Source organism: Lissotriton helveticus, chromosome 3_2, assembly GCF_964261635.1.
Source record: "Lissotriton helveticus chromosome 3_2, aLisHel1.1, whole genome shotgun sequence".
Lineage (NCBI taxonomy): Eukaryota > Metazoa > Chordata > Amphibia > Caudata > Salamandridae > Lissotriton > Lissotriton helveticus.
Window position 1 is genome coordinate 480507237 of NC_136062.1, and position 26724 is coordinate 480533960.

Below are 26724 nucleotides of genomic sequence, written 5' to 3' on the forward strand. Positions count from 1 at the left end.
GTTCATCGGGGGCACCAGCTGCTGGTTCATCTGGGACACTAGTTGCTGGTTCATCCGGGGCACCAGCTGCTGGTTCATCCGGGGCACCAGTTGCTGGTTCATCTGGGACACCAGCTGCTGGTTCATTTGGGGCACCAGCTGCTGGTTCATCTGGGGCACCAGCTGCTGGTTCATCTGGGACCCCAGCTGCTGGTTCATCTGGGACTCCAGCTGCTGGCTTATCTGGGACACTAGCTGCTGGTTCATCTGGGACACTAGTTGCTGGTTCCACTGGGACACTAGTTGCTGGTTCATCTGGGACACTAGTTGCTGGTTCATCTGGGACACTAGCTGCTGGTTCATCTGGGACACTAGTTGCTGGTTCATCTGGGACACTAGCTGCTGGTTCATCTGGGACACTAGCTGCTCGTTCATCTGGGGCACTAGCTGCTAGTTCATCTGGGACACTAGCTGCTGGTTCATCTGGGGCACCAGTTGCCTGGTTCATCTGGGACACATGTTGCTGGTTCATCTGGGACACTAGCTGCTGGTTCATCTGGGACACTAGTTGCTGGTTCATCTGGGACACTAGCTGCTGGTTCATCTGGGACACTAGCTGCTGGTTCATCTGGGGCACTAGTTGCTGGTTCATCTGGGACACTAGTTTCTGGTTCCACTGGGACACTAGTTGCTGGTTCATCTGGGACACTAGTTGCTGGTTCATCAGGGACACTAGCTGCTGGTTCATCTGGGACACTAGCTGCTGGTTCATCTGGGACACAGGTTGCCTGGTTCATCTGGGACACTAGTTGCTGGTTCATCTGGGACACTAGCTGCTGGTTCATCTGGGACACTAGCTGCTGGTGTCCTGTTTCATCTGGGACACTAGGTGCTGGTTCATCAGGGACACTAGTTGCTGGTTCACCAGGGACACTAGTTGCTGGTTCATCTGGGACACTAGTTGCTGGTTCATCTGGGACACTAGTTGCTGGTTCATCAGGGACACTAGTTGCTGGTTCATCTGGGACACTAGCTGCTCGTTCATCTGGGGCACTAGCTGCTAGTTCATCTGGGACACTAGCTGCTGGTTCATCTGGGGCACCAGTTGCCTGGTTCATCTGGGACACATGTTGCTGGTTCATCTGGGACACTAGCTGCTGGTTCATCTGGGACACTAGTTGCTGGTTCATCTGGGACACTAGCTGCTGGTTCATCTGGGACACTAGCTGCTGGTTCATCTGGGGCACTAGTTGCTGGTTCATCTGGGACACTAGTTGCTGGTTCATCTGGGACACTAGTTGCTGGTTCATCAGGGACACTAGTTGCTGGTTCATCTGGGACACTAGCTGCTGGTTCATCTGAGACACCAGTTGCTGGTTCATCTGGAACACCAGCTGCTGGTTCATCTGGGACACCAGCTGCTGGTTCATCTGGGACACTAGTTGCTGGTTCATCTGGGGCACCAGTTGCTGGTTCATCTGGGGCACCAGTTGCTGGTTCATCAGGGACACCAGCTGCTGGTTCATCTGGGACACCAGCTGCTGGTTCATCTGGGACTCCAGCTGCTGGTTCATCTAGGACTCCAGATGCTGGTTCATCTGGGGCACCAGTTGCCTGGTTCATCTGGGACACTAGTTGCTGGTTCATCTGGGACACTAGCTGCTGGTTCATCTGGGACACTAGTTGCTGGTTCATCTGGGACACTAGCTGCTGGTTCATCTGGGATGCTAGCTGCTGGTTCATCTGAGGCACTAGTTGCTGGTTCATCTGGGACACCAGCTGCTGGTTCATCTGGGACTCCAGCTGCTGGTTCATCTAGGACTCCAGATGCTGGTTTATCTGGGGCACCAGTTGCCTGGTTCATCTGGGACACTGGTTGCTGGTTCATCTGGGACACTAGCTGCTGGTTCATCTGGGACACTAGTTGCTGGTTCATCTGGGACACTAGCTGCTGGTTCATCTGGGATGCTAGCTGCTGGTTCATCTGAGGCACTAGTTGCTGGTTCATCTGGGACACTAGTTGCTGGTTCATCTGGGACACTAGTTTCTGGTTCATCAGGGACACTAGTTGCTGGTTCATCTGGAACACTAGCTGCTGGTTCATCTGGGACACAGGTTGCTGGTTCATCTGGGACACTAGTTGCTGGTTCATCTGGGACACTAGCTGCTGGTTCATCTGGGACACTAGTTGCTGGTTCATCTGGAACACTAGCTGCTGGTTCATCTGGGACACTAGCTGCTGGTGTATCTGGGGCACTAGTTGCTGGTTCATCTGGGACACTAGCTGCTGGTTCATCTGGGACACTAGTTGCTGGTTCATCTGGGACACTAGTTGCTGGTTCATCTGGGACACTAGCTGCTGGTTCATCTGGGACACTAGCTGCTGGTTCATCTGGGACACTAGTTGCTGGTTCCTCTGGGACACTAATTGCTGGTTCATCTGGGACACTAGTTGCTGGTTCATCTGGGACACTAGCTGCTGGTTCATCTGGGACACATGTTGCCTGGTTCATCTGGGACACTAGTTGCTGGTTCATCTGGGACACTAGCTGCTGGTTCATCTGGGACACTAGCTGCTGGTGTCCCGTTTCATCTGAGGCACTAGTTGCTGGTTCATCTGGGGCACTAGTTGCTGGCTCATCTGGGACACCAGCTGCTGGTTCATTTGGGGCACCAGCTGCTGGTTCATCTGGGACCGCAGCTGCTAGTTCATCTGGGACCCCAGCTGCTGGTTCATCTGGGACTCCAGCTGCTGGCTCATCTGGGGCACTAGCTGCTGGTTCATCTGGGACACCAGCTGCTGGTTCATCTGGGACACTAGTTGCTGGTTCATCTGGGGCACCAATTGCTGGTTCATCTGGGACACCAGCTGCTGGTTCATCTGGGACACCAGCTGCTGGTTCATCTGGGACTCCAGCTGTTGGTTCATCTGAGACTCCAGATGCTGGTTCATCTGGGGCACCAGTTGCCTGGTTCATCTGGGACACTAGTTGCTGGTTCATCTGGGACACTAGCTGCTGGTTCATCTGGGACACTACTTGCTGGTTCATCTGGGACACTAGCTGCTGGTTCATCTGGGACACTAGTTGCTGGTTCATCTGGGACTCTAGCTGCTGATTCATCTGGGACACTAGTTGCTGGTTCATCTGGGACTCTAGCTGCTGATTCATCTGGGACACAGGTTGCCTGGTTTATCTGGGACACTAGTTGCTGGTTCATCTGGGACACTAGTTGCTGGTTCATCTGGGACACTAGCTGCTGGTTCATCTGGGACAATAGCTGCTGGTTCATCTGGGACACTAGCTGCTGGTTCATCTGGCACACTAGTTGCTGGTTCATCTGGGACACTAGTTGCTGGTTCATCTGGGACACTAGCTGCTGGTTCATCTGGGACACTAGTTGCTGGTTCATCTGGGACACTAGCTGCTGGTTCATCTGGGACACTAGCTGCTGGTTCATCTGGGACACTGGTTGCTGGTTCCTCTGGGACACTAGTTGCTGGTTCATCTGGGACACTAGTTGCTGGTTCATCTGGGACACTAGCTGCTGGTTCATCTGGGACACATGTTGCCTGGTTCATCTGGGACACTAGTTGCTGGTTCATCTGGGACACTAGCTGCTGGTTCATCTGGGACACTAGCTGCTGGTGTCCTGTTTCATCTGGGACACTAGTTGCTGGTTCATCAGGGACACTAGTTGCTGGTTCACCTGGGACACTAGTTGCTGGTTCATCTGGGACACTAGTTGCTGGTTCATCTGGGACACTAGTTGCTGGTTCATCAGGGACACTAGTTGCTGGTTCATCTGGGACACTAGCTGCTCGTTCATCTGGGGCAGTAGCTGCTAGTTCATCTGGGACACTAGCTGCTGGTTCATCTGGGGCACCAGTTGCCTGGTTCATCTGGGACACTAGTTGCTGGTTCATCTGGGACACTAGCTGCTGGTTCATCTGGGACACTAGTTGCTGGTTCATCTGGGACACTAGCTGCTGGTTCATCTGGGACACTAGCTGCTGGTTCATCTGGGGCACTAGATGCGGGTTCATCTGGGACACTAGTTGCTGGTTCATCTGGGACACTAGTTGCTGGTTCATCAGGGACACTAGTTGCTGGTTCATCTGGGACACTAGCTGCTGGTTCATCTGGGACACAGTTTGCCTGGTTCATCGGGGGCACCAGCTGCTGGTTCATCTGGGACACCAGCTGCTAGTTCATCTGGGACACCAGCTGCTGGTTCATCTGGGACTCCAGCTGCTGGTTCATCTAGGACTCCAGATGCTGGTTCATCTGGTGCACCAGTTGCCTGGTTCATCTGGGACACTAGTTGCTGGTTCATCTGGGACACTAGCTGCTGGTTCATCTGGGACACTAGTTGCTGGTTCATCTGGGACACTAGCTGCTGGTTCATCTGGGACGCTAGCTGCTGGTTCATCTGAGGCACTAGTTGCTGGTTCATCTGGGACACTAGTTGCTGGTTCATCTGGGACACTAGTTTCTGGTTCATCAGGGACACTAGTTGCTGGTTCATCTGGAACACTAGCTGCTGGTTCATCTGGGACACAGGTTGCTGGTTAATCTGGGACACTAGTTGCTGGTTCATCTGGGACACTAGCTGCTGGTTCATCTGGGACACTAGCTGCTGGTTCATCTGGGGCACTAGTTGCTGGTTCATCTGGGACACTAGCTGCTGGTTCATCTGGGACACTAGTTGCTGGTTCATCTGTGACACTAGTTGCTGGTTCATCTGGGACACTAGCTGCTGGTTCATCTGGGACACTAGCTGCTGGTTCATCTGGGACACTAGTTGCTGGTTCCTCTGGGACACTAGTTGCTGGTTCATCTGGGACACTAGTTGCTGGTTCATCAGGGACACTAGCTGCTGGTTCATCTGGGACACTAGTTGCTGGTTACTCTGGGACACTAGTTGCTGGTTCATCTGGGACACTAGTTGCTGGTTCATCAGGGACACTAGCTGCTGGTTCATCTGGGACACTAGCTGCTGGTTCATCTGGGACACAGGTTGCCTGGTTCATCTGGGACACTAGTTGCTGGTTCATCTGGGACCCTAGCTGCTGGTTCATCTGGGACACTAGCTGCTGGTGTCCTGTTTTATCTGGGACACTAGTTGCTGGTTCATCAGGGACACTAGTTGCTGGTTCACCAGGGACACTAGTTGCTGGTTCATCTGGGACACTAGTTGCTGGTTCATCTGGGACACTAGTTGCTGGTTCATCAGGGACACTAGTTGCTGGTTCATCTGGGACACTAGCTGCTCGTTCATCTGGGGCACTAGCTGCTAGTTCATCTGGGACACTAGCTGCTGGTTCATCTGGGGCACCAGTTGCCTGGTTCATCTGGGACACCAGTTGCTGGTTCATCTGGGACACTAGCTGCTGGTTCATCTGGGACACTAGTTGCTGGTTCATCTGGGACACCAGCTGCTGGTTCATCTGGGACCCCAGCTGCTGGTTCATCTAGGACTCCAGATGCTGGTTCATCTGGTGCACCAGTTGCCTGGTTCATCTGGGACACTAGTTGCTGGTTCATCTGGGACACTAGCTGCTGGTTCATCTGGGACACTAGTTGCTGGTTCATCTGGGACACTAGCTGCTGGTTCATCTGGGACGCTAGCTGCTGGTTCATCTGAGGCACTAGTTGCTGGTTCATCTGGGACACTAGTTGCTGGTTCATCTGGGACACTAGTTTCTGGTTCATCAGGGACACTAGTTGCTGGTTCATCTGGAACACTAGCTGCTGGTTCATCTGGGACACAGGTTGCTGGTTCATCTGGGACACTAGTTGCTGGTTCATCTGGGACACTAGCTGCTGGTTCATCTGGGACACTAGCTGCTGGTTCATCTGGGGCACTAGTTGCTGGTTCATCTGGGACACTAGCTGCTGGTTCATCTGGGACACTAGTTGCTGGTTCATCTGGGACACTAGCTGCTGGTTCATCTGGGACACTAGCTGCTGGTTCATCTGGGACACTAGCTGCTGGTTCATCTGGGACACTAGTTGCTGGTTCATCTGGGACACTAGTTGCTGGTTCATCAGGGACACTAGCTGCTGGTTCATCTGGGACACTAGTTGCTGGTTCCTCTGGGACACTAGTTGCTGGTTCATCTGGGACACTAGTTGCTGGTTCATCAGGGACACTAGCTGCTGGTTCATCTGGGACACTAGCTGCTGGTTCATCTGGGACACAGGTTGCCTGGTTCATCTGGGACACTAGTTGCTGGTTCATCTGGGACACTAGCTGCTGGTTCATCTGGGACACTAGCTGCTGGTGTCCTGTTTTATCTGGGACACTAGTTGCTGGTTCATCAGGGACACTAGTTGCTGGTTCACCAGGGACACTAGTTGCTGGTTCATCTGGGACACTAGTTGCTGGTTCATCTGGGACACTAGTTGCTGGTTCATCAGGGACACTAGTTGCTGGTTCATCTGGGACACTAGCTGCTCGTTCATCTGGGGCACTAGCTGCTAGTTCATCTGGGACACTAGCTGCTGGTTCATCTGGGGCACCAGTTGCCTGGTTCATCTGGGACACCAGTTGCTGGTTCATCTGGGACACTAGCTGCTGGTTCATCTGGGGCACTAGTTGCTGGTTCATCTGGGACACTAGTTGCTGGTTCATCTGGGACACTAGTTGCTGGTTCATCAGGGACACTAGTTGCTGGTTCATCTGGGACACTAGTTGCTGGTTCACCCGGGGCACCAGCTGCTGGTTCATCCGGGGCACCAGTTGCTGGTTCATCTGGGACACCAGCTGCTGGTTCATTTGGGGCACCAGCTGCTGGTTCATCTGGGGCACCAGCTGCTGGTTCATCTGGGACCCCAGCTGCTGGTTCATCTGGGACTCCAGCTGCTGGCATATCTGGGACAATAGTTGCTGGTTCATCTGGGACACCAGCTGCTGCTTCATCCTGGGCACCAGCTGCTGGCTCATCTGGGGCACTAGCTGCTGGTTCATCTGGGACCCCAGCTGCTGGTTCATCTGGGACTCCAGCTGCTGGTTCATCTGTGACACCAGCTGCTGGCTCATCTGGGACACTAGTTGCTGGTTCATCTGGACACTAGTTGCTGGTTCATCCGGGACACTAGTTGCTGGTTCATCTGGGACACTAGCTGCTGGTTCATCTGGGAAACTAGCTGCTGGTTCATCTGGGACACTAGCTGCTGGTTAATCTGGGACAGTAGTTGCTGGTTCATCTGGGACACTAGTTTCTGGTTCATCTGGGACACTAGCTGCTGGTTCATCTGGGACACTAGCTGCTGGTTCATCTGGGACACAGGTTGCCGGGTTCATCTGGGGCACCAGCTGCTTGTTCATCTGGGACACTAGCTGCTGGTTCATATGGGACACTAGTTGCTGGTTCATCTGGGACACTAGACGCTGGTTCATCTGGGACACTAGTTGCTGGTTCATCAGGGACACTAGTTGCTGGTTCATCTGGGACACTAGCTGCTGGTTCATCTGGGACACTAGCCGCTGGTTCATCCGGGACACTGGCTGCTGGTTCATCTGGAACACTAGCTGCTGGCTCATCTGGGGCACCAGCTGCTGGCTCATCTGGGACACCAGCTGCTGGTTCATCTGGGACACCAGCTGCTGGTTCATCCTGGGCACCAGCTGCTGGCTCATCTGGGGCACTAGCTGCTGGTTCATCTTGGACCCCAGCTGCTGGTTCATCTGGGACACCAGCTGCTGGTTCCTCCTGGGCACCAGTTGCTGGCTCATCTGGGGCACCAGCTGCTGGCTCATCTGGGACACCAGCTGCTGGTGCATCTGGGACACCAGCTGCTGGTTCATCCTGGGCACCAACTGCTGGCTCATCTGGGGCACTAGCTGCTGGTTCATCTGGGACACCAGCTGCTGGTTCATCTGGGGCACTAGTTGCTGGTTCATCTGGGGCACCAGTTGCCTGGTTCATCTGGGACACTAGTTGCTGGTTCATCTGGGACACCAGCTGCTGGTTCATCTGGGACTCCAGCTGCTGGTTCATCTGGGACTCCAGATGCTTGATCATCTGGGGCACCAGCTGCTGGTTCATCTGGGACTCCAGCTGTTGGTTCATCTGGGACTCCAGATGCTGGTTCATCTGGGACCCCAGCTGCTGGTTCATCTGGGACCCCAGCTGCTGGTTTATCTGGGGCACCAGCTGCTGATTCATCTGGGACTCCAGCTGCTGGTTCATCCTGGGCACCAGCTGCTGGCTCATCTGGGGCACCAGCTGCTGGTTCATCTGGGGCTCCAGCTGCTGGTTCATCTGGGACCCCAGCTGCTGGTTCATCTAGGACCCCAGCTGCTGGTTCATCTGGGACTCCAGCTGCTTGCTCATCTGGGGCACTAGCTGCTGGTTCCTCTGGGGCACCAGCTGCTGGTTCATCTGGGACCCCAGCTGCTGGTTCATCTGGGACCCCAGCTGCTGGTTCATCTGGGACTCCAGCTGCTGGCTCATCTGGGGCACTAGCTGCTGGTTCATCTGGGACACCAGTTGCTGATTCATCTGGGACTCCAGCTGCTGGTTCATCTGAGACACCAGCTGCTAGTTCATCTGGGACTCCAGCTGCTGGTTCATCTGGGACTCCAGATGCTGGTTCATCTGGGGCACCAGTTGCCTGGTTCATCTGGGACACTAGTTGCTGGTTCATCTGGGACACTAACTGCTGGTTCATCTGGGACACTAGTTGTTGGTTCATCTGGGACACTAACTGCTGGTTCATCTGGGACTCCCTCTGCTGGTTCATCTGGGACACTAGCTGCTGGCTCATCTGGGACACCAGCTGCTGGTTCATTTGGGGCACCAGCTGCTGGTTCATCTGGGACCCCAGCTGCTAGTTCATCTGGGACCCCAGCTGCTGGTTCATCTGGGACTCCAGCTGCTGGCTCATCTGGGGCACTAGCTGCTGGTTCATCTGGGACACCAGCTGCTGGTTCATCTGAGACACTAGTTGCTGGTTCATCTGGGGCACCAATTGCTGGTTCATCTGGGACACCAGCTGCTGGTTCATCTGGGACACCAGCTGCTGGTTCATCTGGGACTCCAGCTGTTGGTTCATCTGAGACTCCAGATGCTGGTTCATCTGGGGCACCAGTTGCCTGGTTCATCTGGGACACTAGTTGCTGGTTCATCTGGGACACTAGCTGCTGGTTCATCTGGGACACTACTTGCTGGTTCATCTGGGACACTAGCTGCTGGTTCATCTGGGACACTAGCTGCTGGTTCATCTGAGGCACTAGTTGCTGGTTCATCTGGGACACTAGTTGCTGGTTCATCTGGGACTCTAGCTGCTGGTTCATCTGGGACACAGGTTGCCTGGTTTATCTGGGACACTAGTTGCTGGTTCATCTGGGACACTAGTTGCTGGTTCATCTGGGACACTAGCTGCTGGTTCATCTGGGACACTAGCTGCTGGTTCATCTGGGACACTAGCTGCTGGTTCATCTGGGACACTAGCTGCTGGTTCATCTGGCACACTAGTTGCTGGTTCATCTGGGACACTAGTTGCTGGTTCATCTGGGACACTAGTTGCTGGTTCATCTGGGACACTAGTTGCTGGTTCATCTGGGACACTAGCTGCTGGTTCATCTGGGACACTAGCTGCTGGTTCATCTGGGACACTAGCTGCTGGTTCATCTGGGACACTAGCTGCTGGTTCATCTGGGACACTAGCTGCTGGTTCATCTGGGACACTAGTTGCTGGTTCATCTGGGACACTAGCTGCTGGTTCATCTGGGACACTAGCTGCTGGTTCATCTGGGACACTAGCTGCTGGTTCATCTGGGGCACCAGTTGCCTGGTTCATCTGGGACACCAGTTGCTGGTTCATCTGGGACACTAGCTGCTGGTTCATCTGGGGCACTAGTTGCTGGTTCATCTGGGACACTAGTTGCTGGTTCATCTGGGACACTAGTTGCTGGTTCATCAGGGACACTAGTTGCTGGTTCATCTGGGACACTAGTTGCTGGTTCACCCGGGGCACCAGCTGCTGGTTCATCCGGGGCACCAGTTGCTGGTTCATCTGGGACACCAGCTGCTGGTTCATTTGGGGCACCAGCTGCTGGTTCATCTGGGGCACCAGCTGCTGGTTCATCTGGGACCCCAGCTGCTGGTTCATCTGGGACTCCAGCTGCTGGCATATCTGGGACAATAGTTGCTGGTTCATCTGGGACACCAGCTGCTGCTTCATCCTGGGCACCAGCTGCTGGCTCATCTGGGGCACTAGCTGCTGGTTCATCTGGGACCCCAGCTGCTGGTTCATCTGGGACTCCAGCTGCTGGTTCATCTGTGACACCAGCTGCTGGCTCATCTGGGACACTAGTTGCTGGTTCATCTGGACACTAGTTGCTGGTTCATCCGGGACACTAGTTGCTGGTTCATCTGGGACACTAGCTGCTGGTTCATCTGGGAAACTAGCTGCTGGTTCATCTGGGACACTAGCTGCTGGTTAATCTGGGACAGTAGTTGCTGGTTCATCTGGGACACTAGTTTCTGGTTCATCTGGGACACTAGCTGCTGGTTCATCTGGGACACTAGCTGCTGGTTCATCTGGGACACAGGTTGCCGGGTTCATCTGGGGCACCAGCTGCTTGTTCATCTGGGACACTAGCTGCTGGTTCATATGGGACACTAGTTGCTGGTTCATCTGGGACACTAGACGCTGGTTCATCTGGGACACTAGTTGCTGGTTCATCAGGGACACTAGTTGCTGGTTCATCTGGGACACTAGCTGCTGGTTCATCTGGGACACTAGCCGCTGGTTCATCCGGGACACTGGCTGCTGGTTCATCTGGAACACTAGCTGCTGGCTCATCTGGGGCACCAGCTGCTGGCTCATCTGGGACACCAGCTGCTGGTTCATCTGGGACACCAGCTGCTGGTTCATCCTGGGCACCAGCTGCTGGCTCATCTGGGGCACTAGCTGCTGGTTCATCTTGGACCCCAGCTGCTGGTTCATCTGGGACACCAGCTGCTGGTTCCTCCTGGGCACCAGTTGCTGGCTCATCTGGGGCACCAGCTGCTGGCTCATCTGGGACACCAGCTGCTGGTGCATCTGGGACACCAGCTGCTGGTTCATCCTGGGCACCAACTGCTGGCTCATCTGGGGCACTAGCTGCTGGTTCATCTGGGACACCAGCTGCTGGTTCATCTGGGGCACTAGTTGCTGGTTCATCTGGGGCACCAGTTGCCTGGTTCATCTGGGACACTAGTTGCTGGTTCATCTGGGACACCAGCTGCTGGTTCATCTGGGACTCCAGCTGCTGGTTCATCTGGGACTCCAGATGCTTGATCATCTGGGGCACCAGCTGCTGGTTCATCTGGGACTCCAGCTGTTGGTTCATCTGGGACTCCAGATGCTGGTTCATCTGGGACCCCAGCTGCTGGTTCATCTGGGACCCCAGCTGCTGGTTTATCTGGGGCACCAGCTGCTGATTCATCTGGGACTCCAGCTGCTGGTTCATCCTGGGCACCAGCTGCTGGCTCATCTGGGGCACCAGCTGCTGGTTCATCTGGGGCTCCAGCTGCTGGTTCATCTGGGACCCCAGCTGCTGGTTCATCTAGGACCCCAGCTGCTGGTTCATCTGGGACTCCAGCTGCTTGCTCATCTGGGGCACTAGCTGCTGGTTCCTCTGGGGCACCAGCTGCTGGTTCATCTGGGACCCCAGCTGCTGGTTCATCTGGGACCCCAGCTGCTGGTTCATCTGGGACTCCAGCTGCTGGCTCATCTGGGGCACTAGCTGCTGGTTCATCTGGGACACCAGTTGCTGATTCATCTGGGACTCCAGCTGCTGGTTCATCTGAGACACCAGCTGCTAGTTCATCTGGGACTCCAGCTGCTGGTTCATCTGGGACTCCAGATGCTGGTTCATCTGGGGCACCAGTTGCCTGGTTCATCTGGGACACTAGTTGCTGGTTCATCTGGGACACTAACTGCTGGTTCATCTGGGACACTAGTTGTTGGTTCATCTGGGACACTAACTGCTGGTTCATCTGGGACTCCCTCTGCTGGTTCATCTGGGACACTAGCTGCTGGCTCATCTGGGACACCAGCTGCTGGTTCATTTGGGGCACCAGCTGCTGGTTCATCTGGGACCCCAGCTGCTAGTTCATCTGGGACCCCAGCTGCTGGTTCATCTGGGACTCCAGCTGCTGGCTCATCTGGGGCACTAGCTGCTGGTTCATCTGGGACACCAGCTGCTGGTTCATCTGAGACACTAGTTGCTGGTTCATCTGGGGCACCAATTGCTGGTTCATCTGGGACACCAGCTGCTGGTTCATCTGGGACACCAGCTGCTGGTTCATCTGGGACTCCAGCTGTTGGTTCATCTGAGACTCCAGATGCTGGTTCATCTGGGGCACCAGTTGCCTGGTTCATCTGGGACACTAGTTGCTGGTTCATCTGGGACACTAGCTGCTGGTTCATCTGGGACACTACTTGCTGGTTCATCTGGGACACTAGCTGCTGGTTCATCTGGGACACTAGCTGCTGGTTCATCTGAGGCACTAGTTGCTGGTTCATCTGGGACACTAGTTGCTGGTTCATCTGGGACTCTAGCTGCTGGTTCATCTGGGACACAGGTTGCCTGGTTTATCTGGGACACTAGTTGCTGGTTCATCTGGGACACTAGTTGCTGGTTCATCTGGGACACTAGCTGCTGGTTCATCTGGGACACTAGCTGCTGGTTCATCTGGGACACTAGCTGCTGGTTCATCTGGGACACTAGCTGCTGGTTCATCTGGCACACTAGTTGCTGGTTCATCTGGGACACTAGTTGCTGGTTCATCTGGGACACTAGTTGCTGGTTCATCTGGGACACTAGTTGCTGGTTCATCTGGGACACTAGCTGCTGGTTCATCTGGGACACTAGCTGCTGGTTCATCTGGGACACTAGCTGCTGGTTCATCTGGGACACTAGCTGCTGGTTCATCTGGGACACTAGCTGCTGGTTCATCTGGGACACTAGTTGCTGGTTCATCTGGGACACTAGCTGCTGGTTCATCTGGGACACTAGCTGCTGGTTCATCTGGGACACTAGCTGCTGGTTCATCTGGGGCACCAGTTGCCTGGTTCATCTGGGACACCAGTTGCTGGTTCATCTGGGACACCAGCTGCTGGTTCATCTGGGACACTAGTTGCTGGTTCATCTGGGACACTAGCTGCTGGTTCATCTGGGGCACTAGTTGCTGGTTCATCTGGGACACTAGCTGCTGGTTCATCTGGGACACTAGTTGCTGGTTCATCTGGGACACTAGCTGCTGGTTCATCTGGGACACTAGCTGCTGGTTCATCTGGGACACTAGTTGCTGGGGCATCTGGGACACTAGTTGCTGGTTCATCTGGGACACTAGTTGCTGGTTCATCAGGGACACTAGTTGCTGGTTCATCTGGGACACTAGCTGCTGGTTCATCTGAGACACAGGTTGCCTGGTTCATCTGGGACACTAGTTGCTGCTTCATCTGGGACACTAGCTGTTGGTTCATCTGGGACACTAGCTGCTGGTGTCCTGTTTCATCTGGGGCACTAGCTGCTGGTTTATCTGGGGCACTAGCTGCTGTTTCATCTGGGACACTAGTTGCTGGTTCATCAGGGACACTAGTTGCTGGTTCACCAGGGACACTAGTTGCTGGTTCATCTGGGACACTAGCTGCTGGTTCATCTGGGACACTAGCTGCTGGTTCATCTGGGACACTAGTTGCTGGTTCATCTGGGACACTAGCTGCTGGTTCATCTGGGACACTAGTTGCTGGTTCATCTGGGACACTAGCTGCTGGTTCATCTGGGACACTACTTGCTGGTTCATCTGGGACACTAGCTGCTGGTTCATCTAGAACACTAGCTGCTGGTTCATCTGAGGCACTAGTTGCTGGTTCATCTGGGACACTAGCTGCTGGTTCATCTGGGACTCCAGATGCTTGATCATCTGGGGCACCAGCTGCTGGTTCATCTGGGACTCCAGCTGTTGGTTCATCTGGGACTCCAGATGCTGGTTCATCTGGGACCCCAGCTGCTGGTTCATCTGGGACCCCAGCTGCTGGTTTATCTGGGGCACCAGCTGCTGGTTCATCTGGGACTCCAGCTGCTGGTTCATCCTGGGAACCAGCTGCTGGCTCATCTGGGGCACCAGCTGCTGGTTCATCTGGGGCTCCAGCTGCTGGTTCATCTGGGACCCCAGCTGCTGGTTCATCTAGGACCCCAGCTACTGGTTCATCTGGGACTCCAGCTGCTTGCTCATCTGGGGCACTAGCTGCTGGTTCCTCTGGGGCACCAGCTGCTAGTTCATCTGGGACCCCCGCTGCTGGTTCGTCTGGGACCCCAGCTGCTGGTTCATCTGGGACTCCAGCTGCTGGCTCATCTGGGGCACTAGCTGCTGGTTCATCTGGAACTCCAGTTGCTGATTCATCTGGGACTCCAGCTGCTGGTTCATCTGAGACACCAGCTGCTGGTTCATCTGGGACTCCAGCTGCTGGTTCATCTGGGACTCCAGATGCTGGTTCATCTGGGGCACCAGTTGCCTGGTTCATCTGGGACACTAGTTGCTGGTTCATCTGGGACACTAACTGCTGGTTCATCTGGGACACTAGTTGTTGGTTCATCTGGGACACTAGCTGCTGGTTCATCTGGGACTCTCTGCTGGTTCATCTGGGACACTAGCTGCTGGCTCATCTGGGACACCAGCTGCTGGTTCATTTGGGGCACCAGCTGCTGGTTCATCTGGGACCCCAGCTGCTAGTTCATCTGGGACCCCAGCTGCTGGTTCATCTGGGACTCCAGCTGCTGGCTCATCTGGGGCACTAGCTGCTGGTTCATCTGGGACACCAGCTGCTGGTTCATCTGAGACACTAGTTGCTGGTTCATCTGGGGCACCAATTGCTGGTTCATCTGGGACACCAGCTGCTGGTTCATCTGGGACACGAGCTGCTGGTTCATCTGGGACTCCAGCTGTTGGTTCATCTGAGACTCCAGATGCTGGTTCATCTGGGGCACCAGTTGCCTGGTTCATCTGGGACACTAGTTGCTGGTTCATCTGGGACACTAGCTGCTGGTTCATCTGGGACACTACTTGCTGGTTCATCTGGGACACTAGCTGCTGGTTCATCTGGGACACTAGCTGCTGGTTCATCTGAGGCACTAGTTGCTGGTTCATCTGGGACACTAGTTGCTGGTTCATCTGGGACTCTAGCTGCTGGTTCATCTGGGACACAGGTTGCCTGGTTTATCTGGGACACTAGTTGCTGGTTCATCTGGGACACTAGTTGCTGGTTCATCTGGGACACTAGCTGCTGGTTCATCTGGGACACTAGCTGCTGGTTCATCTGGGACACTAGCTGCTGGTTCATCTGGGACACTAGCTGCTGGTTCATCTGGCACACTAGTTGCTGGTTCATCTGGGAGACTAGTTGCTGGTTCATCTGGGACACTAGTTGCTGGTTCATCTGGGACACTAGTTGCTGGTTCATCTGGGACACTAGCTGCTGGTTCATCTGGGACACTAGCTGCTGGTTCATCTGGGACACTAGCTGCTGGTTCATCTGGGACGCTAGCTGCTGGTTCATCTGGGACACTAGCTGCTGGTTCATCTGGGACACAAGTTGCTGGTTCATCTGGGACACTAGCTGCTGGTTCATCTGGGACACTAGCTGCTGGTTCATCTGGGACACTAGCTGCTGGTTCATCTGGGGCACCAGTTGCCTGGTTCATCTGGGACACCAGTTGCTGGTTCATCTGGGACACCAGCTGCTGGTTCATCTGGGACACTAATTGCTGGTTCATCTGGGACACTAGCTGCTGGTTCATCTGGGGCACTAGTTGCTGGTTCATCTGGGACACTAGCTGCTGGTTCATCTGGGACACTAGTTGCTGGTTCATCTGGGACACTAGCTGCTGGTTCATCTGGGACACTAGCTGCTGGTTCATCTGGGACACTAGTTGCTGGTTCATCTGGGACACTAGTTGCTGGTTCATCTGGGACACTAGTTGCTGGTTCATCAGGGACACTAGTTGCTGGTTCATCTGGGACACTAGCTGCTGGTTCATCTGGGACACAGGTTGCCCGGTTCATCTGGGACACTAGTTGCTGCTTCATCTGGGACACTAGCTGTTGGTTCATCTGGGACACTAGCTGCTGGTGTCCTGTTTCATCTGGGGCACTAGCTGCTGGTTTATCTGGGGCACTAGCTGCTGTTTCATCTGGGACACTAGTTGCTGGTTCATCAGGGACACTAGTTGCTGGTTCACCAGGGACACTAGTTGCTGGTTCATCTGGGACACTAGCTGCTGGTTCATCTGGGACACTAGTTGCTGGTTCATCTGGGACACTAGTTGCTGGTTCATCAGGGACACTAGTTGCTGGTTCATCTGGGACACTAGCTGCTGGTTCATCTGGGACACTAGCTGCTGGTTCATCTGGGACACTAGCTGCTGGTTCATCTGGGACACTAGCTGCTGGTTCATCTGGGACACTAGCTGCTGGTTCATCTGGGACACTAGTTGCTGATTCATCTGGGACACTAGCTGCTGGTTCATCTGGGACACTAGCTGCTGGTTCATCTGGGACACTAGCTGCTGGTTCATCTGGGGCACCAGTTGCCTGGTTCATCTGGGACACCAGTTGCTGGTTCATCTGGGACACCAGCTGCTGGTTCATCTGGGACACTAGTTGCTGGTTCATCTGGGACACTAGCTGCTGGTTCATCTGGGGCACTAGTTGCTGGTTCATCTGGGCACTAGCTGCTGGTTCATCTGGGACACTAGTTGCTGGTTCATCTGGGACACTAGCTGCTGGTTCATCTGGGACACTAGCTGCTGGTTCATCTGGGACACTAGTTGCTGGTTCATCTGGGACACTAGTTGCTGGTTCATCTGGGACACTAGTTGCTGGTTCATCAGGGACACTAGTTGCTGGTTCATCTGGGACACTAGCTGCTGGTTCATCTGGGACACAGGTTGCCTGGTTCATCTGGGACACTAGTTGCTGCTTCATCTGGGACACTAGCTGTTGGTTCATCTGGGACACTAGCTGCTGGTGTCCTGTTTCATCTGGGGCACTAGCTGCTGGTTTATCTGGGGCACTGGCTGCTGTTTCATCTGGGACTCTAGTTGCTGGTTCATCAGGGACACTAGTTGCTGGTTCACCAGGGACACTAGTTGCTGGTTCATATGGGACACTAGCTGCTCGTTCATCTGGGGCACCAGTTGCCTGGTTCATCTGGGACACCAGTTGCTGGTTCATCTGGGACACTAGCTGCTGGTTCATCTGGGCCACTAGTTGCTGGTTCATCTGGGACACTAGCTGCTGGTTCATCTGGGACACTAGCTGTTGGTTCATCTGGGGCACTAGTTGCTTGTTCATCTGGGACACTAGTTGCTGGTTCATCTGGGACACTAGTTGCTGGTTCATCAGGGACACTAGTTGCTGGTTCATCTGGGACACTAGCTGTAGTTGCTGGTTCATCTGGGACACTAGTTGCTGGTTCATCAGGGACACTGGTTGCTGGTTCATCTGGGACACTAGCTGCTCGTTCATCTGGGACACAGGTTGCCTGGTTCATCGGGGGCACCAGCTGCTGGTTCATCTGGGACCCCAGCTGCTGGTTCATCTGGGACTCCAGCTGCTGGTTCATCTGGGACACCAGCTGCTGGCTCATCTGGGACACTAGTTGCTGGTTCATCTGGGACACTAGCTGCTGGTTCATCTGGGACACTAGCTGCTGGTTCATCTGGGACACTAGTTGCTGGTTCATACGGGACACTAGTTGCTGGTTCATCTGGGACACTAGCTGCTGGCTCATCTGGGGCACCAGCTGCTGGCTCATCTGGGACACCAGCTGCTGGTTCATCTGGGACACCAGCTGCTGGTTCATCCTGGGCACCAGCTGCTGGCTCATCTGGGGCACTAGCTGCTGGTTCATCTGGGACCCCAGCTGCTGGTTCATCTGGGACACCAGCTGCTGGTTCATCCTGGGCACCAGCTGCTGGCTCATCTGGGGCACCAGCTGCTGGCTCATCTGGGACACCAGCTGCTGGTGCATCTGGGACACCAGCTGCTGGTTCATCCTGGGCACCAGCTGCTGGCTCATCTGGGGCACTAGCTGCTGGTTCATCTGGGACACCAGCTGCTGGTTCGTTTGGGACACCAGTTGCTGGTTCATCTGGGGCACCAGTTGCCTGGTTCATCTGGGACACTAGTTGCTGGTTCATCTGGGACACCAGCTGCTGGTTCATCTGGGACTCCAGATGCTTGATCATCTGGGGCACCAGCTGCTGGTTCATCTGGGACTCCAGCTGTTGGTTCATCTGGGACTCCAGATGCTGGTTCATCTGGGACCCCAGCTGCTGGTTCATCTGGGACCCCAGCTGCTGGTTCATCTGGGGCACCAGCTGCTGGTTCATCTGGGACTCCAGCTGCTGGTTCATCCTGGGCACCAGCTGCTGGCTCATCTGGGGCACCAGCTGCTGGTTCATCTGGGGCTCCAGCTGCTGGTTCATCTGGGACCCCAGCTGCTGGTTCATCTAGGACCCCAGCTGCTGGTTCATCTGGGACTCCAGCTGCTTGCTAATCTGGGGCACTAGCTGCTGGTTCATCAGGGGCACCAGCCGCTGGTTCATCTGGGACCCCAGCTGCTGGTTCATCTGGGACCCCAGCTGCTGGTTCATCTGGGACTCCAGCTGCTGGCTCATCTGGGGCGCTAGCTGCTGGTTCGTCTGGGACACCAGTTGCTGGTTCATCTGGGACTCCAGCTGCTGGTTCATCTGAGACACCAGCTGCTGGTTCATCTGGGACTCCAGCTGCTGGTTCATCTGGGACTCCAGATGCTGGTTCATCTGGGGCACCAGTTGCCTGGTTCATCTGGGGCACTAGCTGCTGGTTTATCTGGGGCACTAGCTGCTGTTGCATCTGGGACACTAGTTGCTGGTTCATCAGGGACACTAGTTGCTGGTTCACCAGGGACACTAGTTGCTGGTTCATCTGGGACACTAGCTGCTGGTTCATCTGGGACACTAGCTGCTGGTTCATCTGGGACACTAGTTGCTGGTTCATCTGGGACACTAGTTGCTGGTTCATCAGGGACACTAGTTGCTGGTTCATCTGGGACACTAGCTGCTGGTTCATCTGGGGCACTAGCTGCTAGTTCATCTGGGACACTAGCTGCTGGTTCATCTGGGGCACCAGTTGCCTGGTTCATCTGGGACACCAGTTGCTGGTTCATCTGGGACACTAGCTGCTGGTTCATCTGGGCCACTAGTTGCTGGTTCATCAGGGACACTAGTTGCTGGTTCATCTGGGACACTAGCTGCTGGTTCATCTGGGACACTAGCTGCTGGTTCATCTGGGACACTAGCTGCTGGTTCATCTGGGACACTAGCTGCTGGTTCATCTGGGACACTAGCTGCTGGTTCATCTGGGACACTAGTTGCTGGTTCATCTGGGACACTAGCTGCTGGTTCATCTGGGACACTAGCTGCTGGTTCATCTGGGACACTAGCTGCTGGTTCATCTGGGGCACCAGTTGCCTGGTTCATCTGGGACACCAGTTGCTGGTTCATCTGGGACACCAGCTGCTGGTTCATCTGGGACACTAGTTGCTGGTTCTCCTGGGACACTAGCTGCTGGTTCATCTGGGGCACTAGTTGCTGGTTCATCTGGGACACTAGCTGCTGGTTCATCTGGGACACTAGTTGCTGGTTCATCTGGGACACTAGCTGCTGGTTCATCTGGGACACTAGCTGCTGGTTCATCTGGGACACTAGTTGCTGGTTCATCTGGGACACTAGTTGCTGGTTCATCTGGGACACTAGTTGCTGGTTCATCAGGGACACTAGTTGCTGGTTCATCTGGGACACTAGCTGCTGGTTCATCTGGGACACAGGTTGCCTGGTTCATCTGGGACACTAGTTGCTGCTTCATCTGGGACACTAGCTGTTGGTTCATCTGGGACACTAGCTGCTGGTGTCCTGTTTCATCTGGGGCACTAGCTGCTGGTTTATCTGGGGCACTAGCTGCTGTTTCATCTGGGACTCTAGTTGCTGGTTCATCAGGGACACTAGTTGCTGGTTCACCAGGGACACTAGTTGCTGGTTCATCTGGGACACTAGCTGCTGGTTCATCTGGGACACTAGCTGCTGGTTCCTCTGGGACACTAGTTGCTGGTTCATCTGGGACACTAGTTGCTGGTTCATCAGGGACACTAGTTGCTGGTTCATCTGGGACACTAGCTGCTGGTTCATCTGGGGCACTAGCTGCTAGTTCATCTGGGACACTAGCTGCTCGTTCATCTGGGGCACCAGTTGCCTGGTTCATCTGGGACACCAGTTGCTGGTTCATCTGGGACACTAGCTGCTGGTTCATCTGGGCCACTAGTTGCTGGTTCATCTGGGACACTAGCTGCTGGTTCATCTGGGACACTAGCTGTTGGTTCATCTGGGGCGCTAGTTGCTGATTCATCTGGGACACTAGTTGCTGGTTCATCTGGGACACTAGTTGCTGGTTCATCAGGGACACTAGCTGTAGTTGCTGGTTCATCTGGGACACTAGTTGCTGGTTCATCAGGGACACTAGTTGCTGGTTCATCTGGGACACTAGCTGCTCGTTCATCTGGGACACAGGTTGCCTGGTTCATCGGGGGCACCAGCTGCTGGTTCATCTGGGACCCCAGCTGCTGGTTCATCTGGGACTCCAGCTGCTGGTTCATCTGGGACACCAGCTGCTGGCTCATCTGGGACACTAGTTGCTGGTTCATCTGGGACACTAGCTGCTGGTTCATCTGGGACACTAGCTGCTGGCTCATCTGGGACACTAGTTGCTGGTTCATCCGGGACACTAGTTGCTGGTTCATCTGGGACTCTAGCTGCTGGCTCATCTGGGGCACCAGCTGCTGGCTCATCTGGGACACCAGCTGCTGGTTCATCTGGGACACCAGCTGCTGGTTCATCCTGGGCACCAGCTGCTGGCTCATCTGGGGCACTAGCTGCTGGTTCATCTGGGACCCCAGCTGCTGGTTCATCTGGGACACCAGCTGCTGGTTCATCCTGGGCACCAGCTGCTGGCTCATCTGGGGCACCAGCTGCTGGCTCATCTGGGACACCAGCTGCTGGTGCATCTGGGACACCAGCTGCTGGATCATCCTGGGCACCAGCTGCTGGCTCATCTGGGGCACTAGCTGCTGGTTCATCTGGGACACCAGCTGCTGGTTCATTCGGGACACTAGTTGCTGGTTCATCCGGGGCACCAGTTGCCTGGTTCATCTGGGACACTAGTTGCTGGTTCATCTGGGACACCAGCTGCTGGTTCATCTGGGACTCCAGATGCTTGATCATCTGGGGCACCAGCTGCTGGTTCATCTGGGACTCCAGCTGTTGGTTCATCTGGGACTCCAGATGCTGGTTCATCTGGGACCCCAGCTGCTGGTTCATCTGGGACCCCAGCTGCTGGTTCATCTGGGGCACCAGCTGCTGGTTCATCTGGGAATCCAGCTGCTGGTTCATCCTGGGCACCAGCTGCTGGCTCATCTGGGGCACCAGCTGCTGGTTCATCTGGGGCTCCAGCTGCTGGTTCATCTGGGACCCCAGCTGCTGGTTCATCTAGGGCCCCAGCTGCTGGTTCATCTGGGACTCCAGCTGCTTGCTAATCTGGGGCACTAGCTGCTGGTTCATCAGGGGCACCAGCCGCTGGTTCATCTGGGACCCCAGCTGCTGGTTCATCTGGGACCCCAGCTGCTGGTTCATCTGGGACTCCAGCTGCTGGCTCATCTGGGGCGCTAGCTGCTGGTTCGTCTGGGACACCAGTTGCTGGTTCATCTGGGACTCCAGCTGCTGGTTCATCTGAGACACCAGCTGCTGGTTCATCTGGGACTCCAGCTGCTGGTTCATCTGGGACTCCAGATGCTCGTTCATCTGGGGCACCAGTTGCCTGGTTCATCTGGGACACTAGTTGCTGGTTCATCTGGGACACTAACTGCTGGTTCATCTGGGACACTAGTTGCTGGTTCATCTGGGACACTAGCTGCTGGTTCATCTGGGACTCCGTCTGCTGGTTCATCCAGGGCACCAGCTGCTGGCTCATCTGGGACACCAGCTGCTGGTTCATTTGGGGCACCAGCTGCTGGTTCATCTGGGACCCCAGCTGCCAGTTCATCTGGGACCCCAGCTGCTGGTTCATCTGGGACTCCAGCTGCTGGCTCATCTGGGGCACTAGCTGCTGGTTCATCTGGGACACCAGCTGCTGGTTCATCTGGGACACTAGTTGCTGGTTCATCTGGGGCACCAATTGCTGGTTCATCTGGGACACCAGCTGCTGGTTCATCTGGGACACCAGCTGCTGGTTCATCTGGGACTCCAGCTGTTGGTTCATCTGGGACTCCAGATGCTGGTTCATCTGGGGCACCAGTTGCCTGGTTCATCTGGGACACTAGTTGCTGGTTCTTCTGGGACACTAGCTGCTGGTTCATCTGGGACACTAGTTGCTGGTTCATCTGGGACACTAGCTGCTGGTTCATCTGGGACACTAGCTGCTGGTTCATCTGAGGCACTAGTTGCTGGTTCATCTGGGACACTAGTTGCTGGTTCATCTGGGACTCTAATTGCTGGTTCATCAGGGACACCAGTTACTGGTTCATCTGGGACACTAGCTGCTGGTTCATCTGGGACACAGGTTGCCTGGTTTATCTGGGACACTAGTTGCTGGTTCATCTGGGACACTAGCTGCTGGTTCATCTGGGATACTAGTTGCTGGTTCATCTGGGACACTAGCTGCTGGTTCATCTGGGACACTAGCTGCTGGTTCATCTGGGGCACTAGTTGCTGGTTCATCTGGGACACTAGTTGCTGGTTCATCTGGGGCGCTAGCTGCTGGTTCGTCTGGGACACCAGTTGCTGGTTCATCTGGGACTCCAGCTGCTGGTTCATCTGAGACACCAGCTGCTGGTTCATCTGGGACTCCAGCTGCTGGTTCATCTGGGACTCCAGATGCTCGTTCATCTGGGGCACCAGTTGCCTGGTTCATCTGGGACACTAGTTGCTGGTTCATCTGGGACACTAACTGCTGGTTCATCTGGGATACTAGTTGCTGGTTCATCTGGGACACTAGCTGCTGGTTCATCTGGGACTCCGTCTGCTGGTTCATCCAGGGCACCAGCTGCTGGCTCATCTGGGACACCAGCTGCTGGTTCATTTGGGGCACCAGCTGCTGGTTCATCTGGGACCCCAGCTGCCAGTTCATCTGGGACCCCAGCTGCTGGTTCATCTGGGACTCCAGCTGCTGGCTCATCTGGGGCACTAGCTGCTGGTTCATCTGGGACACCAGCTGCTGGTTCATCTGGGACACTAGTTGCTGGTTCATCTGGGGCACCAATTGCTGGTTCATCTGGGACACCAGCTGCTGGTTCATCTGGGACACCAGCTGCTGGTTCATCTGGGACTCCAGCTGTTGGTTCATCTGGGACTCCAGATGCTGGTTCATCTGGGGCACCAGTTGCCTGGTTCATCTGGGACACTAGTTGCTGGTTCTTCTGGGACACTAGCTGCTGGTTCATCTGGGACACTAGTTGCTGGTTCATCTGGGACACTAGCTGCTGGTTCATCTGGGACACTAGCTGCTGGTTCATCTGAGGCACTAGTTGCTGGTTCATCTGGGACACTAGTTGCTGGTTCATCTGGGACTCTAATTGCTGGTTCATCAGGGACACAAGTTACTGGTTCATCTGGGACACTAGCTGCTGGTTCATCTGGGACACAGGTTGCCTGGTTTATCTGGGACACTAGTTGCTGGTTCATCTGGGACACTAGCTGCTGGTTCATCTGGGATACTAGTTGCTGGTTCATCTGGGACACTAGCTGCTGGTTCATCTGGGACACTAGCTGCTGGTTCATCTGGGGCACTAGTTGCTGGTTCATCTGGGACACTAGTTGCTGGTTCATCTGGGACACAAGTTGCTGGTTCATCAGGGACACTAGCTGCTGGTTCATCTGGGACACTAGCTGCTGGTTCATCTGGGACACTAGCTGCTGGTTCATCTGGGACACTAGCTGCTGGTTCATCTGGGACACTAGTTGCTGGTTCATCTGGCACACTAGTTGCTGGTTCATCTGGGACACTAGTTGCTGGTTCATCTGGGACACTAGTTGCTGGTTCATCAGGGACACTAGTTGCTGGTTCATCTGGGACACAGGTTGCCTGGTTCATCTGGGACACTAGTTGCTGGTTCATCTGGGACACTAGCTGCTGGTTCATCTGGGACACTAGCTGCTGGGTCATCTGGGACATTAGCTGCTGGTTCATCTGGGACACCAGCTGCTGGTTCATCTGGGACACTAGTTGCTGGTTCATCCGGGGCACCAGCTGCTGGTTCATCCGGGACACCAGCTGCTGGTTCATCCGGGACACCAGCTGCTGGTTCATCCGGGGCACCAATTGCAGTTGGCTAGTCACAGCTCTAAGGTCTCAAGGCGCTGACCGTCTCTCAGAGCTGTTATGTTATGTTATGTTATGTTATGTTAAATTGGTTTTTGTAGAGCGCACGGCTACTCAAAAAGAGTGTCCCGGCGCTTTTATTTAAGCTGTGATTTGTTTCTTCTGGGTCCACTGAAAACACCGAATGCTGCCCCCTGAGCATGTTTGAAACTCGTTTTCTGTAAATAAAAGGTTCTGTTGAAGACTTTTCCAGGCCTGGCCAAGACCCTGTGGTTGGCACTGGGTGAACCCGCTGCAGCCGAAGGGGCGGGACTGATACCTGGTGTCATTGGGCTTCCTGTCCTTGTTGTGACTCCCCGTCTGCCTGGGTCCCCTTCAGTGTTGTGGCCTCTCATAGTACTGTGACACTCTCTGCTCTTTTCATGATATCTCCTGTCTGCAAGTTGTGGAATTTTAGTTCGTGTATTGAACATCATCTACGCCATCTTGCAGACCCACGTACGAGCATACACGGCAGCCATTTTAGGTACCATGGTCTCCCTGTTCACGATCACTCATCAGCGCACTTCCCTGACCCTGCAAGCGTCCCCCATGCACCCTGACTACCCCCGCTCTCTCATGCACAAGTCATGAGCCCTCCCCTCCCATGACTCTGTCCCAGGGAATCGCACCCCGCGCCTGACCAACACCTCCTCTCCGTCCATGAATACCCCTCCTTTGATGACCCCTTCCTCTGAGCCTGAACGTCAGCACGGACCGCTGGTCATCCTCTAGCCCGAGGATACAGTTTATTGCCCATTACTGTATGCACTCGCCTTTCCTGAAAGAAGCCACTATTGATCACGACCCTCCACCCCCAGAGATTCGATCAGGCGCACACATTCCAGAGAGATCGGCAGAACACTCAGCTGCGTGATAGCCCCTCCCAATCATATGAGGGGAAAGGGTCTCTACTGTTGTCATGTGTTGGAATGGGCTGGAACTGGGGGGTGACAGGGATATCGTTCTGATGTCATTCTCATGCTCTACAATGTCCCTGTTGTAATAAAGGACGTTCACATGTCTTGAACCAGTGTATAAAAGACCAGGTCTCAGAGAGGTTGAGAGAGCACCTCGAGACGATACCTTGTTGTCCGATCTGACGTGTTCTACTCCGCCGGAATAAAACTTGTTTCCTGTCTTCCAGTCTCCAGCGCCTGCCTCTTTATTGAATAACTTCATATGGTATCAGAGGCGTTTTTATGCCGGGCAAATCTAACTTAGGAAACAACTACTGAAATTGCCTGACCATTGTAAATTGATCTTTATCAATTGGCGCCCCACGTGGGGCCCATCAGCGACACGTGGATCCAGTGGGAGAGGTCCCAACGACAGAGTGAACGACTGCAACGATCGGAAGAGCTCCTGTCCAATAGACCCTCGTCTGACAGCCGATCATCTGAACTTCACTGATTCCGAGCAGACCTCTCCCGAGTGATCTACGGTCCTGACTGGGAACCACCAGGAGTGCCGCGATAGCAACAGAGAGTAGAGGACGATCGGGCGCTGGAAGCGGAAGACGAGAAACTGTCCATGCGGTCCGGGTAAGGTCGTGACACACGACAAATTGCGAAATTGATTGATTGATTGATTGTTTGATAATACTAGTATTTCCTATTGATTGTTTCTGGGAGATTCTCTATTTGCAAACAAACACAGAATCGCCATACTCTGTTTAGTCTTTGCAGATAGTGAAGGGTAGGCAACGCAAAACTTTAACACGTCGTGCCTATTTTTTTCCTCCCCATTGATTGATTGATTGAATCGAGCATTGAATTGTTCGAAGTTGGTTCTCTTAGGAATCTTCTCTGCCTGCAAACGGGAAGAATAGGAATATTCTCTCTCCCTTTGCCGATAGTGAAGGGTAGGTAACGCAAAACTTTAACACGTCGTACCTATTTCGTTCCTTCATTGATTGATTGTTTGCCCAAACATTGACTGTTTTGGGAATTAGTTCTTTCTGGAGGCATTCCCTGTTTGCAAATAGCGTAGAATAGAATATTCTGTCCAGTCTTTGCAAATAGGGAAAGGATAGGTAGTGCAGGCTTTTGCCCCCCATTGTAATCCGTCATGCCTATCTTCTCCCCATTGGCTCATAGTTGGGTCAACCCGGACCGCTTATTAGAGATGGACCATCCAGCTCCACTGGAAGGCACCCCTAATAAGGACATGTTTACTAAGCAAGGACTAGTCGCTATAGCTTATAGTAAGTTATGGCATAAATATACAAAAAGGGATCCTAAAAACCAGTGGCCACTGATAGGTTCTTTTGATGAAAATAATATAAAAACACT